The sequence below is a fragment of the Lissotriton helveticus genome, chromosome 3_1 (genome assembly GCF_964261635.1).
Source record: "Lissotriton helveticus chromosome 3_1, aLisHel1.1, whole genome shotgun sequence".
Classification (NCBI taxonomy): Eukaryota; Metazoa; Chordata; class Amphibia; order Caudata; family Salamandridae; genus Lissotriton; species Lissotriton helveticus.
This window is the reverse complement of record NC_136061.1, coordinates 2,012,781,898-2,012,801,358: the sequence shown is the minus strand read 5'-3', so window position 1 is coordinate 2,012,801,358 and position 19,461 is coordinate 2,012,781,898.

Genomic DNA, 19,461 nt, shown 5'->3' with positions numbered 1-19,461 from the left:
TGGAAGGGTGGCATAATAGATGGATAGATGAGTGGATATAAGGGAGAAGGAAAACATTCTAGGAAGAGTTGGACTTACGTGCATCATTCACTCAGTGTAATTAATGTCTTCTCCCTTGGTAACTATAAATAATTAAAATGTCTTTCTCTGAACTGATCATGTTTTGAGTTGCATAAAATAATGTGTTTTGCTTTGCATAAAATCATATCACGCATCTCTTAGTGGAATGGTAGTTTCTTGAACCATTTTATCTCACTCTCTTTAGAGGATTGTCACTTAATCCTGTAGAACATATTTTTAATCCTGCTATAATATCTGTAGCATGAGGCGACAACAACATTGGATTTGGGATTCATAACAGGAAACCTAATAGAACTATTTACAGGACAGCTGAGAATTGTAAGAGCGCATAAACACCACATTATGTGAAGCTTGAAACAGTGACCACTTTGCTGGACAGTCTCAGTCAGTCTGCTCTGGTCCACCTCTTTGCTTCTGCTCCATTTGCTTTACAAGGTGTGTATTGGAATTAGCATTTCAGCTGCCTTACAGCATGTGTTTATCGGCACAACACTACAGGGATGATTCTATGATTTTTTGGGACCCGCACAAAAAGGGATTGTGTGAGGCGGTTCCATGACAAAATATCGATGTAAAAAATATAGAAGTAAAAAATATCGATGAGAAAATGTAGATTGCAAAAATATCAACTACCTGTACCTAAACAGTTAAGTACAAAAATATCGAGGAAAACATATTGATGTAAAAAATATAGTTGTACAAATAAACGATTTTTATATATAGATACATATGTATATAAAATAAAATAATAAATATTAAATATGAAAAATAATACAATTATTATACAAAATAAAGTGGATTCAATATAAATTAAAAAATATATAACAAATACATTTAAAAAAGGTAAACACACATAAATATTAATTAATATATTTACTTTAAAACAATTAAAAACGATTAATTTTAATTCATTTTTACAATTTAAAAAATAAATAAAAATGTACATATATATATACACATATGCATAAATATATATATACACACATATATATATATATATATATATATATATATATATATATATATATATATATATATATATATATATATATATATATTACCTACTGGCGGTCGCCAGTAGGTATATATAGTTAGGATTTTTTCTCTATGGGATTTTTGAAAATTCTATGTCTAATAACTTTGGCGTTTGTGGACGGAATTGGCTGAAATTTTCAGGAAAATGGCACATTTTGTTTCTGAGCAGCCCTTGAAAATTTGGGGGGGGTTCGTCAAGGGGGGGTCGAGAAAAAAGGGGGGTCCCAAACGTGTTTTTAACATTGAGTTTTCCATAGGGCGGTTGGCCTCACTTTTAGCCCGAACGGCTGAATGGATTTGCATGAAACTTGGCAAAATTGTAGGGACTGGTAGCCCGATGTGCCTTTTGTAGGTCTCAATATATGTGCTACAGTGGATTTTGAGAAATTAACGTTTAAAAAAAGATATATATCTGTAACAGCGGACCGGGCAGCGCTCCAGGACGCGTACTTTTCGCGCAACGGAGCTTTGTGAAGCGAAGCTGATTGGTTCTCCGGCGTCTGTCAACATTCCAAACAGTCCGTAGCGGCCGCCATCTTGTCTCTCGGTAGGATCGAGAGACAAGAGGAGGCGAAAGCGAAGGGGCAAATGACCATAAGGGGAAATAGTAGATCCTCGCTGACCCCCTAGGTTTGATGTGGAGGTTTTAAAAGGGCCCCGCGGGGCAAAAAAAAAATAAAATAATAATAATCGAACGGCTGAATGGATTTGCACGAAACTTGGTAAAATATTAGGGACTGGTAGCCCGATGTGCCTTTGCTAGGTCTCAATATATGTGCTCCAGTGGATTTTGAGAAATTAACGTTCAAAAAAAGATATATATCTGTAACAGCGCTCCGCTTCGCGTAACGGAGGTTTGCGACGCTGATTGGTCATTCTGTCACTGGGCTATAGTTGGGCTACATCTGGCTGATATTTGGGCTACATTTGGTTTTTTTCGTCTCTGGCGGCCATCTTTGGGCTACATTGGGCTACATTGGGCTTCATTGGGCTTCATTGGGCTACATTGGGCTACATTTGGGTTCCAACATATATATAGGCCAATGTAGCCCAATATATATTTTTCAAAGTTAATTTTCGTAAAAACCACTGGAGCATATATCTTGAGACATAGCAAAGGCACATCGGGCTACCAGTCCCTACAATTTTGCCAAGTTTCGTGCAAATCCATTCAGCCGTTCGAGCTAAAAGTGAGTCCAACCATCCTATGGAAATGAAGGAAATGAATGGGTAATTTGTAATTAGCAAATAGCTCATCGCAAACTAGGAATGGTAAAGAATCGCTATTTATTCCTTAAAGTTCGCTATTTAGGAAATGCAAAAAACTTTGATGATACATATGGCGGTTCATCTCTAACAAGATAAGAAGCATAGGGATAGATTTATGATGACTGGCGCATCACCAGGGATGTGTTAGTCATTCTGTGCCGCTGTTCCGTCACCTATGGTGTGCTGCATTTACAATGCGGCGCATCATGGGGCAAAAACAGCACAGATGCGTGATGTATCTGTGCCGTAAAGGTGGCGCATTGCTGGAGTTGTATCGCAAGTGTGATGAAGCTCCAGCAAGGGTCGGGGGTGCCCCTGTCGCAGGGTTTCTGTTCTCACACAGAACTGTGGACAGAGGATTGGAACCTCGGCGAATTAGGGTGTCCCAAAACTCACCTTAGTAATCAAAAACCCCTTAGCAAGCTAGGTACAGTGTCACATTGGATATAACAAACTCTCAATGTTTAGACAATCCAGAATATGAACTTATAGTACCTCAGGATACGTGGAACTCATGAACAGTCGGTCGTTATATATTTCTTAGAAACCAGAACATGGAGTTAAGAAGAACACATGTGTATTTGAAATGTTTATTTACTAATGCCGTCTTCTCAGGCGTAGTATCTTAGATAATACAAGTACACATATTATCAGTAGCAAAATTACCAGCATAGTTACTAGTACATAAAATGCGAATGGTGACAGTATGTTAACATGCTGTAAATGAATAAGAGTTAGCAACACTTATAAGCAGCCGCGGGCCGTGGAGGGAGTTACGGTGGGGCAGGGAGGCGGGGAGGGGGAGGGGCAGGGTGGAGAGGGCTCCACCCTGCATCTCCCCTTCCCCGCCTCCCTGCCTCACCGTAACTCCCTCCACGGCCCGCGGCTGCTTATATCTCACCCTCCCTAATACACATATTATATTATTTGCTAAGAAGGTCTCTTTGTGTTGGTTTAGGGCGTGCCCATACTTTAGTGTCTTAGATTTGAAGGAATCACATCAGCATACACCAGCTCTCTCTTCATGTGAACCGCATCAAGTGTTGTGTATGTGTGTTCGGCAAAGCAATATAAAACCCGCCTCATGCCCAGAATTGGCAGAAGTTGCACTTATGTTATGAGTATGAAGTCGTGGAGATCAGACCTCATAACAATTCTGTATCGTGTTGTTCTTGAAACTTTAGCACTCGCTGTACAGATATAGTTTAACAAGCAAAGCAGATAGTATAGCAATAACATATTATTCTCATGTAAACCACGATGAACTACTAGGTTGAAAGCTAAAGCAACAACTAAGTGTCGTGTGCAGAAGTTGCAAAAAAGGAAAAATGGCGTTTAAACCGGTAATGAGCCCATGCTAACTTAACACGGTGTAAAGATATCCAGGACGTAGATGACACCTCTCCATGATCCGGAAACGAACTGAATAAGATAATAGAAGTACGCAACATGTATAATGGGACCCCCTCAAAAGAACAATTTGTGGCCAAGGAACAGAGGGGAATAGAAATACACAAAATATAAGAGAAGTTCCTTCAATGGCCATATACATCAATAATGTGTATGCATCTCTAAATGTCCAGGTAGAGTGACAGTGACAAGTTAATTATAAACACTGATTATTCAAAAATTATGTTTATTTTTCTTTTTTTGTATACATATAAATTCATATAAATACTGTTTTGAATCAAAAAATCACATAGAAAATCCATCAAATAATTACAAAGATCACAAATCATACATTACAATCATATAAATAGGCGAAAAATAACAATACCCCTGGGTAACAGTCAACTAAACAACTTACTCACGTGCTACCAGTCATACTACAACCATACCACATACTAAGATGAGAAGAAGGAACTGGATTCCAATTAGCTAGATAACAATGCTAATACTATACAAGGGCCACCAGATGTAACAGTCGGCCCTTGTAGCAGGTCTACGCGCGTTTCGGTGGTTCAAGCCACCTTCCTCAGGACCTTGTACATCATCAAGTGCAGATACCAGGGGATCAGGGCAAAAAAAAGGAAAGAATTGCAATATAATATAAGAGTGTCTTTTCAAAAGAAATATAATCAGTAAAATCAAGAGCAGGATGAAATCCGATGCACAGCTTCAATAGTACCACTCACGATGGAAACAGAGGACAGAGAAGCTAAAACGCTTCATATAATGGATTGGATAGTCAAACTGTTCCGTGTTGCTGGCCAAATAGTCGCAGGATGTCCGTGCTGATAGGGGTTCTCAATGTACTCATATATTTGGAATTTATCAAAGCGAGGATCTCAATTAAATACGGACGGCGAGGGAGCTCGATTCTGTTGCTTCTGGATTTCTGTATAAGGTAAATAAGCCATCCAAAGGTAGGGTATAGTTTCCAACACCAGCGACCTTAGTGATTCGCAGTGGTGCGACGTGATCCCTCTACGTCGGAAGAAACCCTCAGCCGAGGGTTTCTTCCGACGTAGAGGGATCACGTCGCACCACTGCGAATCACTAAGGTCGCTGGTGTTGGAAACTATACCCTACCTTTGGATGGCTTATTTACCTTATACAGAAATCCAGAAGCAACAGAATCGAGCTCCCTCGCCGTCCGTATTTAATTGAGATCCTCGCTTTGATAAATTCCAAATATATGAGTACATTGAGAACCCCTATCAGCACGGACATCCTGCGACTATTTGGCCAGCAACACGGAACAGTTTGACTATCCAATCCATTATATGAAGCGTTTTAGCTTCTCTGTCCTCTGTTTCCATCGTGAGTGGTACTATTGAAGCTGTGCATCGGATTTCATCCTGCTCTTGATTTTACTGATTATATTTCTTTTGAAAAGACACTCTTATATTATATTGCAATTCTTTCCTTTTTTTTGCCCTGATCCCCTGGTATCTGCACTTGATGATGTACAAGGTCCTGAGGAAGGTGGCTTGAACCACCGAAACGCGCGTAGACCTGCTACAAGGGCCGACTGTTACATCTGGTGGCCCTTGTATAGTATTAGCATTGTTATCTAGCTAATTGGAATCCAGTTCCTTCTTCTCATCTTAGTATGTGGTATGGTTGTAGTATGACTGGTAGCACGTGAGTAAGTTGTTTAGTTGACTGTTACCCAGGGGTATTGTTATTTTTCGCCTATTTATATGATTGTAATGTATGATTTGTGATCTTTGTAATTATTTGATGGATTTTCTATGTGATTTTTTGATTCAAAACAGTATTTATATGAATTTATATGTATACAAAAAAAGAAAAATAAACATAATTTTTGAATAATCAGTGTTTATAATTAACTTGTCACTGTCACTCTACCTGGACATTTAGAGATGCATACACATTATTGATGTATATGGCCATTGAAGGAACTTCTCTTATATTTTAAGATAATAGAAGTGCCATCTCATGAGAGCAGATTGCAAGTTTATATGTGGACGGTCCACAAGGTAAAGCATTAAAAACTAGGAAAATGTAATGCTAAAGAAAAATAAAACAGCCAAGTACTTTATCGAGTCTTAAGCCAATAGGCAAGGTAAATAATAAAAACTTGACAAATAAGTCAATGAATTGTCAATGAAATGCTAGTACTCAGCATATCAAACATGAAAAAGGTCTATGACATAACTGTGTATGCAAAATAAGCTGCAACAGCCTCCAATAGGAAGTCACCGTCTTCATCCGAAAACAGTTCAGCCATCCAATTTAAAAGCGGAAAAGAACATACGTGCTCTCCCAGCACCGGATCCTCTATCACCATCAGAGGACAGCTCGGTGGGTTTTCAAGAAAGCTCTGTTCCAAGAAAGACTGTGTTGCCGCCAGTAAATTCCAGGGACCAATTAGTCCATGCATCAATGCCACAGCCATAATCCTTTCGCCAGGACAAACCAACTCGTGAGTAATGATAGGAGTCATCAGCTGATTAAAGTCGACGTCAGGAGAAACCGGTCCGCAGAGACACAAATCAATGGCCCAATCGAAATCACAGGTCAGGCAGTGAAATACAGGCTGGACACAGGTGAAGTAGGAGAATCGAAAAGATAATCCATATGCCGTGCTTAATATCGCCAACGGCATTGTGCCATAATATTCTAGCATGCGATTGCGGAACAGTGTCAGCAGCTGCAGGGCGGGAGGTTGCATAGGAGGGACATCCATATTTAAAAATGTAACAAAGCACAAGAGCGTCCGCTGGTAATGCAAGTAAAAATGGCAATCCACGAAGCAGAGTGGAAAAAATGCAATGAAAGAAAGTAGGGATGACTCGAAAGATTTTCTCAAATGAAGTCACGAGACCACTGGTAACAACTTTAAAAAAGTGCGCCAGGGCCTTTGTGGAGGATGCGTTAGAGATAGTCCGAACCATCTTGCTGAAATGGAAAGGCAAATCTGAATTGAAAAGGGTCTGCACCTCTGTACGGGTGTTCGCTATGTGAAGCACGAAAGTTTCACGGGCCGAACTCAAGGCCACCTCTCTCTGAGACAAAAGAGCTCTTATTCTTGCCATGCCGTTGAAATCTGCTCCCAAGGTTGGTATTTGTGGCGAGATTGAAAACTCCCTATGTTCATGTGTGGGAGGAAATAGAACATTTCTGCAGCAAATAACCCGTTCACTTACTGTTACGATAAAAGGAATACTTTTAATTAACCCAGATCAATCTTCATTATTGAGCATCAAATAACTACCATTTTCCAACAACTTGAACGTGGGGATGATAGCAGGAACTGGCGTGCCTTGCAACACGCAAGCCATATTTGGTCGGTGTTTGTTGCATGAACCGTGTAACTGTATGTGCCTACACATTAGTGAATGATCTGGCGTCTCAGTGCATTCCTCTCCATTCAGATAAACTTCTTGATCATCTTTGAAACATCTGTATGTGTATGGAAGCGACCAGACCTCATGAAGAAAAGCACTACCTAAAGGTTCATAACGACCTATTGGTATATATTTCATACAATTTGAAAACTTATATAAAGCAAAAGGCAGCGTTATTAAACCGTGGATAAGGCACGTTGCCAAAAAACCCGCAATCCTCTGCTGATGATGTCACTGAGCATGTCATGAATGATGTAATATGTGACATCATCAGCAGTGGATTACGGGTAATAGTATCTCTAGTTTACTCCCCTATAGCTGTCTTTCTTTTAACATAAGTGTCTGTTTCCTTCCCTTATACTTACTGTTTTTGGTTCGCTTCCGGTTCGCGTACCGGCGAGCGAACTGGGAAGCGAACTAAGAGAAATAGAGGTTGGCACAGTTCCAAATATTGTACCAATTTTTTAATAACGGGGAGGTAGTTCTGAAAAGAACTTTTTTTTGTATTGTTTTTGTTGTTTTAAATTTTTTTTATTATTTTTCGGAACATTTTTTTACTTTTTTTGAATTTTTCTGAACAGTTTTATATTTTTTTGGGTTTTTCTTGGAGGGGGCAATGAAAATGATTCATTGTAAAGGGCTCAACAGGAGCAACAAAACAAAAAAAAAAGTATTTATTATTTTGGGCGTTTCGTACAAACTTGCATATGATAGTCAATAGCTCTGTTGATCAGAGTGATGCTTCTTTCTCCGTAGCAAATGAATCCATCGCAAAATACGCAGGTGTGTTTTACTTCACCAAATCTCATTTGTATATTTGGCACCATCTCCCTGCCCTCTGGTCCCGTTACTTCCGGTACAACAGATCTTCTGGCCATAATAGGGAGATTATCTAGGTCGTTCCGAAACTGTGCAGCACTGTAGTTGTTAGGATGCCACCTAGTCATATGGCGATGCATTGTGTAGTTTCCGAAACTGTATTTTTTCTCGGTTCCTCTGGACAGTCTATCTTGACATATAAGGCAAGTTACGTATCTTGCATTAACTTTTTTCTCACCTTTGGGAATTTTAAAAAATTGCCAAATGAAGTTTTCTTTCCGGTGAGACGTCCTGGGCTCCTCAGGCAAAAACTGCCTCTCTTCGTGCTCGTCGTCCTGTTCCTCTTCTTCCTCTTCTTGTTGAATTATAACTTGAGCAGGTGGTCCACTCTTCCTTGGATGTGGTGGAGGTGGTGGGGAAGCACCAGCTGAAGCTACTAAAGAAGCCATTGCTCAGTGATCACAAAGGGTCTTTCTCTCACAATGATGAAAGTCAGAGTGAGGAAAGAAGGAGGGATTTTCATCATTTGGGAAAAACAAGAGTTCTCAACCAATGAAAAGTGTTCATTTTAGATTATATGACCTAGTCTTACATCATTAGGAAACCAAAAGTGAAATGAACCAATGAAAAGTGTTATTACCAAGTCACATGACCTGCTGTGTTTACGTTAAGCGCTTTGCAGGGCCTCCCGGTTTGCTTCCAGAAACCTGCGCTTTGCGACTCGGTTCGCGTACCAGTTCGCTAACGTAGCACGTCATATGACGTATCACGCGACAACGTGAAACGTCATGCGGACGGGAGGCGTCACGATGTTGTTTTGTAACGCGGCAGTTGCGGTAAAGAAACGTTTACCGGCTCGCGGTCTATTTCGCGGCATCAAGGTCAGCTAACGGGAAGCTTCCCGATTCGCGAAGCGGGAACGAAGAAAAAAAAATATTTTAAAAAAAAATTATTCATAAACATATAAAATATATTTTTGGATTTAAAGAAGAATACATTTTACAGCTACAGATATTAGCTGTTAAAAAACCAATGAAATTCACTGAAAAAACCATAGGTTATAGACCATATATAGTTAGGAATTAGCATTTACAAAACCTTGAAAATTCACTGAAAAAACCATAGGTTATAGACCATATATAGTTAGGAATTAGCATTTACAAAACCTTATTTTACTCACACAAAACCATTGAAATTCCATATATAGTTAGTTGCACTAACTATATATCGCGCACCCGCAATCCACTGCTGATGATGTCACATATTACATCATTCATGACATGGTCAGTGACATCACTGATGACATCACTGATGACAACATCCAGTGATTATGTGTTTCTGTAAAGTTTAAATATGTTTTACATATTGAAGAATGAGTGGATGTATAAGTGTCTGAATGAAGGTTTTAGTAGGTGCGTGATTGACTGTATGAGTGAGTGATTAAATGCGTCTTACTGAATGCACGGGTTAGTGACTAAACTGTCTGAAAGTGTGCATCAGTATGTCTGTTGTTGTGCAAGCTGCTGCATGTGTTGATCAGTAGCTATATAAGTAGCTATATGGGTTATTGATTGGTTGCACAAGTATTTGTATGGGAGACTGAGTGTGTGTATGGCTGGCTGGGAGGTGTGTGACTCTGTGCAGATCAATGTGTACTTGTATCAGTGATTCTATAAGAGAGTAAGTATGTGTTAGTATATGTTTGAAAATGTAAGGTACTCTATGTTTAACTGTGTAGATTAGAAAATGGAAGTGTGATTGATTCTTTACAGGACTGACTAGGTGTGTGAGTAACTCCATGGATGAGTGGCAGAGTGTGAGTGTCTGTATAGGTGTATGAGTGCATATGATAGTGTTGTAAAGATGAGTGATTGCATGTATGAATGATTGTATGGGTGAATGAGTGAATGTGTGTGTAGACGTAGGAATCAGTGAGTGCGTATGTAGTAACTAGTATTGGTGTGTCAATGGTTTCAAAAATTATACTCTGTATTTAACACTGGGTGTAACAGAGGTTATATTAAAGTGTGAGGAGATGCATTGTATTGTCACATTAATGATATCATCATTGATGTGACCATTGATGTCAAATGAGATATCATCAGTGATGTCATTTGAGATGTCATCAGTGATGTCATCAGTGATGTCACTGACCATGTCATGAATGGGGCCCTTTTAAAACCTCCACATTAAACCTAGGGGGTCAGGGAGGATCTAGTATGCCCCCTTATGGTCATTTTCGCCTTTGTTTTGGCCTCCTCTTGTCTCTCAATCCTACCGAGAGACAAGATGGCGGCCGCTCCAGACTGTTTAGAATGTTGACAGACACCGAAGAGCCAATCAGCTTAGCTATGCGAAGTTCCGGTACGCTTAAGGTCCGCGGACCGGAGCGCTGCCCGGAGCGCGCTTACAGATATATATCTTTTTTTAAACGTTAATTTCTCAAAATCCACTGGAGCACATATATTGAGACCTAGAAAAGGCACATCGGGCTACCAGTCCCTACAATTTTGCCAAGTTTCATGGAAATCCATTCAGCCGTTCGGGCTAAAAGTGAGGCCAACCGCCCTATGGAAAACTCAATGTTAAAAACACGTTTTGGGACCCCCCTTTTTTCTCGGCCCCCCCTTGACGAAACCCCCCCAAATTTCTGAGGGCTGCTCAGAAACAAAATGTTCCATTTTCCAGAAAATTTCAGCCAATTCCGTCCACAAACGCCAAAGTTATTAGACATAGAATTTTCAAAAATCCCATAGGGAAAAAATCCTAACTATATATACCTACTGGCGACCGCCAGTAGGTAATATATATATATAAATATATATCATGCTCCACGGGTGATGTCCAAACAAATGAGCAGCACACGAAAGTAAGTAGCTTTCACCCCTCAGCTTTATTCTTGGTACGTTAGTGCGTAGGCAGAGTTAATAATCAACACCTGACTCTCGTAGTCCGACGCGTTTCGTTATGCACTTCCTCATGGACAGTTCAAAAGTCAGTAAGGTGCATGTTGGGGCCGTTAGTTCCATTGGTGAACACAGCCTTTCCTTTCCTGAATGGATGCACCTTCTTTTGCGTGTAAAAAAGGCTCTGGATGAGCCCCTCTGCTGCAGCACGCCCTTATCCACACTTACTCCCCACCAGCGGTGGCCCCCTCTTCCTCGGGGGTGGTGCCAGCTCGACGGCAGGACAGCCGCCTATATATCATGCTCCACGGGTGATGTCCAAACAATTGAGCAGCACACGAAAGTAAGTAGCTTTCACCCCTCAGCTTTATTCTTGGTACGTTAGTGCGTAGGCAGAGTTAATAATCAACACCTGACTCTCGTAGTCCGACGCGTTTCGTTATGCACTTCCTCATGGACAGTTCAAAAGTCAGTAAGGTGCATGTTGGGGCCGTTAGTTCCATTGGTGAACACAGCCTTTCCTTTCCTGAATGGATGCACCTTCTTTTGCGTGTAAAAAAGGCTCTGGATGAGCCCCTCCGCTGCAGCACGCCCTTATCCACACTTACTCCCCACCAGCGGTGGCCCCCTCTTCCTCGGGGGTGGTGCCAGCTCGACGGCAGGACAGCCGCCTATATATCATGCTCCACGGGTGATGTCCAAACAATTGAGCAGCACACGAAAGTAAGTAGCTTTCACCCCTCAGCTTTATTCTTGGTACGTTAGTGCGTAGGCAGAGTTAATAATCAACACCTGACTCTCGTAGTCCGACGCGTTTCGTTATGCACTTCCTCATGGACAGTTCAAAAGTCAGTAAGGTGCATGTTGGGGCCGTTAGTTCCATTGGTGAACACAGCCTTTCCTTTCCTGAATGGATGCACCTTCTTTTGCGTGTAAAAAAGGCTCTGGATGAGCCCCTCCGCTGCAGCACGCCCTTATCCACACTTACTCCCCACCAGCGGTGGCCCCCTCTTCCTCGGGGGTGGTGCCAGCTCGACGGCAGGACAGCCGCCTATACATCATGCTCCACGGGTGATGTCCAAACAAATGAGCAGCACACGAAAGTAAGTAGCTTTCACCCCTCAGCTTTATTCTTGGTACGTTAGTGCGTAGGCAGAGTTAATAATCAACACCTGACTCTCGTAGTCCGACGCGTTTCGTTATGCACTTCCTCATGGACAGTTCAAAAGTCAGTAAGGTGCATGTTGGGGCCGTTAGTTCCATTGGTGAACACAGCCTTTCCTTTCCTGAATGGATGCACCTTCTTTTGCGTGTAAAAAAGGCTCTGGATGAGCCCCTCCGCTGCAGCACGCCCTTATCCACACTTACTCCCCACCAGCGGTGGCCCCCTCTTCCTCGGGGGTGGTGCCAGCTCGACGGCAGGACAGCCGCCTATATATCATGCTCCACGGGTGATGTCCAAACAAATGAGCAGCACACGAAAGTAAGTAGCTTTCACCCCTCAGCTTTATTCTTGGTACGTTAGTGCGTAGGCAGAGTTAATAATCAACACCTGACTCTCGTAGTCCGACGCGTTTCGTTATGCACTTCCTCATGGACAGTTCAAAAGTCAGTAAGGTGCATGTTGGGGCCGTTAGTTCCATTGGTGAACACAGCCTTTCCTTTCCTGAATGGATGCACCTTCTTTTGCGTGTAAAAAAGGCTCTGGATGAGCCCCTCTGCTGCAGCACGCCCTTATCCACACTTACTCCCCACCAGCGGTGGCCCCCTCTTCCTCGGGGGTGGTGCCAGCTCGACGGCAGGACAGCCGCCTATATATCATGCTCCACGGGTGATGTCCAAACAAATGAGCAGCACACGAAAGTAAGTAGCTTTCACCCCTCAGCTTTATTCTTGGTACGTTAGTGCGTAGGCAGAGTTAATAATCAACACCTGACTCTCGTAGTCCGACGCGTTTCGTTATGCACTTCCTCATGGACAGTTCAAAAGTCAGTAAGGTGCATGTTGGGGCCGTTAGTTCCATTGGTGAACACAGCCTTTCCTTTCCTGAATGGATGCACCTTCTTTTGCGTGTAAAAAAGGCTCTCGATGAGCCCCTCCGCTGCAGCACGCCCTTATCCACACTTACTCCCCACCAGCGGTGGCCCCCTCTTCCTCGGGGGTGGTGCCAGCTCGACGGCAGGACAGCCGCCTATATATCATGCTCCACGGGTGATGTCCAAACAACTGATGAGCAGCACACGAAAGTAAGTAGCTTTCACCCCTCAGCTTTATTCTTGGTACGTTAGTGCGTAGGCAGAGTTAATAATCAACACCTGACTCTCGTAGTCCGACGCGTTTCGTTATGCACTTCCTCATGGACAGTTCAAAAGTCAGTAAGGTGCATGTTGGGGCCGTTAGTTCCATTGGTGAACACAGCCTTTCCTTTCCTGAATGGATGCACCTTCTTTTGCGTGTAAAAAAGGCTCTGGATGAGCCCCTCCGCTGCAGCACGCCCTTATCCACACTTACTCCCCACCAGCGGTGGCCCCCTCTTCCTCGGGGGTGGTGCCAGCTCGACGGCAGGACAGCCGCCTATATATCATGCTCCACGGGTGATGTCCAAACAAATGAGCAGCACACGAAAGTAAGTAGCTTTCACCCCTCAGCTTTATTCTTGGTACGTTAGTGCGTAGGCAGAGTTAATAATCAACACCTGACTCTCGTAGTCCGACGCGTTTCGTTATGCACTTCCTCATGGACAGTTCAAAAGTCAGTAAGGTGCATGTTGGGGCCGTTAGTTCCATTGGTGAACACAGCCTTTCCTTTCCTGAATGGATGCACCTTCTTTTGCGTGTAAAAAAGGCTCTGGATGAGCCCCTCCGCTGCAGCACGCCCTTATCCACACTTACTCCCCACCAGCGGTGGCCCCCTCTTCCTCGGGGGTGGTGCCAGCTCGACGGCAGGACAGCCGCCTATATATCATGCTCCACGGGTGATGTCCAAACAAATGAGCAGCACACGAAAGTAAGTAGCTTTCACCCCTCAGCTTTATTCTTGGTACGTTAGTGCGTAGGCAGAGTTAATAATCAACACCTGACTCTCGTAGTCCGACGCGTTTCGTTATGCACTTCCTCATGGACAGTTCAAAAGTCAGTAAGGTGCATGTTGGGGCCGTTAGTTCCATTGGTGAACACAGCCTTTCCTTTCCTGAATGGATGCACCTTCTTTTGCGTGTAAAAAAGGCTCTGGATGAGCCCCTCCGCTGCAGCACGCCCTTATCCACACTTACTCCCCACCAGCGGTGGCCCCCTCTTCCTCGGGGGTGGTGCCAGCTCGACGGCAGGACAGCCGCCTATATATCATGCTCCACGGGTGATGTCCAAACAATTGAGCAGCACACGAAAGTAAGTAGCTTTCACCCCTCAGCTTTATTCTTGGTACGTTAGTGCGTAGGCAGAGTTAATAATCAACACCTGACTCTCGTAGTCCGACGCGTTTCGTTATGCACTTCCTCATGGACAGTTCAAAAGTCAGTAAGGTGCATGTTGGGGCCGTTAGTTCCATTGGTGAACACAGCCTTTCCTTTCCTGAATGGATGCACCTTCTTTTGCGTGTAAAAAAGGCTCTGGATGAGCCCCTCCGCTGCAGCACGCCCTTATCCACACTTACTCCCCACCAGCGGTGGCCCCCTCTTCCTCGGGGGTGGTGCCAGCTCGACGGCAGGACAGCCGCCTATATATCATGCTCCACGGGTGATGTCCAAACAATTGAGCAGCACACGAAAGTAAGTAGCTTTCACCCCTCAGCTTTATTCTTGGTACGTTAGTGCGTAGGCAGAGTTAATAATCAACACCTGACTCTCGTAGTCCGACGCGTTTCGTTATGCACTTCCTCATGGACAGTTCAAAAGTCAGTAAGGTGCATGTTGGGGCCGTTAGGTGGGGAGTAAGTGTGGATAAGGGCGTGCTGCAGCGGAGGGGCTCATCCAGAGCCTTTTTTACACGCAAAAGAAGGTGCATCCATTCAGGAAAGGAAAGGCTGTGTTCACCAATGGAACTAACGGCCCCAACATGCACCTTACTGACTTTTGAACTGTCCATGAGGAAGTGCATAACGAAACGCGTCGGACTACGAGAGTCAGGTGTTGATTATTAACTCTGCCTACGCACTAACGTACCAAGAATAAAGCTGAGGGGTGAAAGCTACTTACTTTCGTGTGCTGCTCATTTGTTTGGACATCACCCGTGGAGCATGATATAAATATATATATATATATATATATATATATATATATATATATATATATATATATATATATATATTCACTGAAAAAACCACAGGTCTGCAGCTTCGGGAGCGAGAGCTGAGTGAGGGGTTAAAACGCAGCAACACTTGTTTTAAAATTGTGAAGCCCCACCAGACTGCAAATGGATTGCCAGCACGTGGTATTCTGGGACTGGTAGTCCCCATCACTAAAACGAGCAAAGACAATCCCCTGCAGGTGAGCCCACCACCACTAGGAGGGAGGAGCTTGTATAAATATATGTGTGGGTGCCATCACTGCTGAAAGGACTGCGGCATTCGAAAAAGGCACAAGCCGAAACCGGTCATGCCTCAAGTTACCTTAAATAAATTACCTGCTGAAACCCCGTGATGTCCCTGGTGATCTTCTTGACGAAGGGGTGAATGATTTTATATATATATATATATTCACTGAAAAAACCATAGGTTATACACCATATATAGTTAGGAATTAGCATTTAAAAAACCTTATTTTACTCACACAAAACCATTGAAATTCCATATATAGTTAGTTGTACTAACTATATATCGCGCACCCGCAATCCACTGCTGATCATGTCACATATTACATCATTCATGACATGGTCAGTGACATCACTGATGACATCACTGATGACATCTCAAATGACATCACTGATGACATCACTGATGACATCTCAAATGACATCACTGATGACATCACTGATGACATCATCCAGTGACTGTGTGTTTCTGTAAAGTTTAAATATGTTTTACATATTGAAGAATGAGTAGATGTAGAAGTGTCTGGATGAAGGATTTAGTAGGTGCGTGACTGACTGTATGAGTGAGTGATTAAATGTGTCTCACTGAATGCATGGGTTAGTGACTAAACTGTCTTAATTTGTGCATCATTATGTCTGTTGTTCTGTAAACTGCTGCATGTGTTGATCAGTAGCTATATGAGTAACTATATGGGTTATTGATTGGTTGCCCAAGCATTTGTATGGGAGACTGAGTGTGTGTGTGGGTGGCTGGGAGGTGTATGACTCTGTGCATATATGTGTGAGCAGTTGATTCACTAGATGTATGGGTTCAAAAGTGCATGTGGAAACAGCTGTATGGGCAGTTGACTGTGTGCATGAGTGTATTGGTGAGTGAATGGATATCTCAGTGCTACATGTCAAAGTAAGTACATATGTAAAATACAGTACATGTGAGAGTTGACATATATAAATAACTGTGCATAGGAGCCAGTGAATGTGTGAGTGGCTGTATGCATCATTGTGAACTTGTATCCAGGATTGTATAAGAGAGTAAATATGTTTTAGTATATGTTTGAATAAGTAAGGTGTGTATAACTGTATAGTTGAGAAAATGGAGGTGTGATTGATTCTTTGCATGACTGACTAGGTGTCTGAGTAACTCCATGGATGAGTGACAGTCTGTGAGTGCATGTTTACACTGAGTGTATCTAAGGTTATATTAGAGTCTGAAGAGGTTCATCGTATTATCACATGAATGATGTCATCAGTGATGTGATCAGTAATGTCAAATGAGATGTCATCAGTGATGTCATCAGTGATGTCATTTGAGATGTCATCAGTGATGTCATCAGTGATGTCATTTGAGATGTCATCAGTGATGTCATCAGTGATGTCATTTGAGATGTCATCAGTGATGTCATCAGTGATGTCACTGACCATGTCATGAATGATGTAATATGTGACATGATCAGCAGTGGATTGCGGGTGCGCGATATATAGTTAGTACAACTAACTATATATGGAATTTCAATGGTTTTGTGTGAGTAAAATAAGGTTTTTTAAATGCTAATTCCTAACTATATATGGTCTATAACCTATGGTTTTTTCAGTGAATTTTCAAGGTTTTGTAAATGCTAATTCCTAACTATATATGGTCTATAACCTATGGTTTTTTCAGTGAATTTCATTGGTTTTTTAAAAGCTAATATCTATAGCTGTAAAGTGTATTCTTCTTTAAATCCAAAAATATATTTTATATGTTTATTAATAATTTTTTTTAAATATTTTTTTTGTTTCGCGAACCGGTCCGCGAACCGGGAAGCTTCCCGTTAGCTCAATTTAATTCCGCGACCCGGTCCGCGAACCGGTAAGAAATCAACATAGTGACGGTATCGCGTTGCCGCGTAATGCGTCTTATGACGTACTGCGTTAGCGCACCCGGAAGTGCCCCGGGGCGCGGACCGAGGCGCGAAACGCAGCTCCCCGGGAGCGATCCGCGGCGCGAAAGCGCGACGTATCGCGTTGCCGCGAAATGCGTCTTGTGACGTATCGCGTTAGCGCACCTGGAAGTGTCCCGGGGCGCGGACCGGGGCGCGAAGCTTAGCGACCCGGAAGCTAACCGGGGAGCGTTCCGCAGCGCGTAACATGAGCGTGAGAGGTCATGTGACTTGTTAATAAAACTTTTCATTGGTTCATTTCACTTTTGGTTTCATAATGATGGAAGGCTAGGTCAGGTGACTTAAAAATAACACTTTTCATTGGTTGAGAAGTATTGTTTTTCCCAAATGATGAAAACCCCTCCTTCTTTCCTCACTCTGACTTTCATCATTGTGAGAGGAAGACCTATTTTGCTTGTTGGAAGACCTATTTTGCTTGTGTGAAAATGGCTTCATTGGTTGCTTCAGCTGGTGCACCCCCACCACCACCACCACCTCCTCATGGGAAGAGAGGACCACCTCCCCAGGTCCTTACCAACACTGAGGAGGAAGAGGAAGAAATGGATGAGGAGGGAGAAGAACCACAATTTTTAGAAGAGTTGCCCCGGGTTTCCAGAAAGAAAGCCAGTTTCATCTGGCAGTTTTTTTCAATGCCTCGTGGCCAAAAAAAGGTCAACGCAAGGTATGTCACCTGCCTGATATGCAAGGAACAATTGTCCAGAGGGACGGACAAAAAATATAGCTTTGGAAATCACACAATGCACAGGCACATGACGAGGAAACATCCCCTAAATTACAGCCGGGCAGAATTAAGGGATATGCACGACAATCCAAGACCAACTCCTGTGGCCAGACCAACAATACCGGTTTCTCTAACACCAGAAGAGGCACGGGAAACTGTGCCAAATATTCAAGAAAATTTTGGGCACATGATTCACTTATGTATGCACTGTCATGCATTATTAGCTTGTGGCAACATGAGCATCAATGCACTCAACCTGGCATATGAACACCATGATTGCCCTAACCGCCCCCAGTAATTTTTTTTTGCTCCTGTTGAGCCATTTTCAACGCCAGTTTTTTGTTGTTTCCCCCCCAAAAAAAACCCCAAAAAAATATAAAATCGTTCAAAAAATACAAAAAAAAACAAAAAATGTTCAAAAAATAAAAAAAAAATATAAAACAACAAAAATATAAAAAAAAAAGTTCTTTTCAGAACTACCTTCCCTTTCCAAAAAAATTGCTAGAATGTTTAGCACTCTGGCAAGCTCTATTTCTTTTGGTTCGCTTCCGGGTTAGCTTCCCGGTACGCGGACCGGGAGCTAACCAAAAAAAAAAAAAAAAAAAAAAAAAGTGTAAGTATAAGGAAAGGAAACAGAGAGTGATGTTAAAAGAAAGACAGCTATAGGGAGTAAAGAAGAGATACTGTTTAATAGATCTATTTACCGAAGAAAAGACAGAAGAGGGTATAATTGTGAAAAACAAAATAGATAAGGAAGTGAAAGAAAAAAAAAGAGAGTATAACATTAACAAAGAAGAGTTTCTTGGAGAATGTGAGTGAATGTTCAAAATAAGATTAAAACATGAGGAATAACAGAGAGAAAAAATAGAAAACAGAAAACAAAAAATAACAGAAAAAGATTAATTGAAACAGCAAAGAAATGTAATTAACATAGAGCCATATCATCAACATAGGCAATAAAAGTTTTGCAGCTTTTATTGGCAGAAATGTGTCGCTAAAGCTGCTTTTGTGGCAGAAAACTGCCACTAAAACCACTTTTGCACCAGTTTTCTGCCAATAAAAAGAGCAATAATTTTATTGGCTGTGTTCATAATATTCCCCTTAGTGTGCTTCAACTACACAGAGAAAGCATTATGAACAAGTAGTGATAGACTGATCAGTCAAAGACACTAAGAGTAATAGAGACGCAGTGAGTGAACACGAGTGAGGAACTATGAGAAGAGAGGGACTGAGAAAAAGAGTGGAAGGAGTTGAGTAAGTAGGTAATAGAGAAAGGAATGAGGGAAGTAGCAAAGGCAGGAAACTGAGGGTTAAAGAAATGAAGCAGTGGAACTAATAGTAGTTAAA